Below are 1430 nucleotides of genomic sequence, written 5' to 3' on the forward strand. Positions count from 1 at the left end.
TCACTGATACACAGCTTGTAAAACCATTTTTGAAAACATTCTTTTTGAACCTTAGCTCGCATAGGAGCTCGCACAAAAATGTGCTTTAAAACTCCTATTTTCAATACTTATTTGGAAACAAAGGTTTGTAGCTTTAAAACATATCTTTTCAGAAAAATTACCTTTGAAACTTGTTTCAGAAACATAATTCTTAAAGAAAACATATCAGTATAAACAAAAAAACATCGCAGTTAACATATTCCAAATAATTCCAAACCACTCACTGGAAAATGAAGAAACCTAAACAAGTTTAGCTTTGCCTTTTTCCTTGCCGGTAGACAGTCTGACTGGTTTGCAACAAACATATACACATATTACTTAAGTAGTACAAGACATACAGAATTCAAGCAATTCAAACCTAGACAATCACACCCAACAAGACAGAAGCTTACCCTAATAGCTACGAACTAAACTTAAAGCATAGACTTTGACAGCAGAATATTCAGTGAATAATTTCATAGGATTAAGGGTCGTATTTATAGACCTAGGAGTCTTGATAATCTTTGAATACCCTACTTGACTTAGGAAGACGTTACTTACATGTAAAGTATTCTTAAATGCACTACATCTTTTTTTTCTTAATATGAGTTTCAATGTATCTTTGACCGATGAACCCCAACACGCAACTTACTTGGCGAACCCCAGTTCGCCAATCAAACTAGCGAACTCCAACTTGCCAAACATTAGCGAACCTGCCTCATAGAGAAACTAGCGAACCCCTTACCATATCATCAGGCATACACTGCTATTGGCGAACCCCCAGCTCTCCTAAGCCTTGCTGAACACGTAGTTTACCAGAACACTGGCGAACTTGCGAGGCCAAAATTTTCAGGCTCATCTGTAAGGTGTTACATAGATTGACTATGTGGTTCTAAAACTATGTTATGCATGTTTGACATCATTTTTTGCCTTGGGATGATCTTTATTAAGTTTATGTTTTTATATGTTGTATGAGGATTTGAATGATAACTCTTGATTTCCAAAAGTGTTTAGGAATGATATGGAATGAATGGTGATAGTTTAGAGTTGATATTTGGAGATTTAGATTTGTATTAAATAATCTATTTGCGATGTTACAACAACAAAATCTTATCTTGAAACATTAGGAGCAATCTAGTTCCCATATCGTTACACCACTAGTTGATGTCATAACACTAGGTGCAAACTAGCCTCAGTGTTGCGTCATCAACTTGCCAATGTCGCGACATTGACATTGTTTACCCTATTTTGACCCGAAAAGGGCCTAATGGTCCTTGTTTGCAACCAAAATTTAAAGAAGACTTAGAAATAACTTGAATAGCTTCAAATAAGATTAAATATGTTAAAATGAAGTGTTAACTAAATATTCAAGTTAAGTGGTCATCGTGTTCAAAAGTGATATTCTTTATTTG

This window comes from Gossypium arboreum, chromosome 2, assembly GCF_025698485.1.
Source record: "Gossypium arboreum isolate Shixiya-1 chromosome 2, ASM2569848v2, whole genome shotgun sequence".
NCBI lineage: Eukaryota > Viridiplantae > Streptophyta > Magnoliopsida > Malvales > Malvaceae > Gossypium > Gossypium arboreum.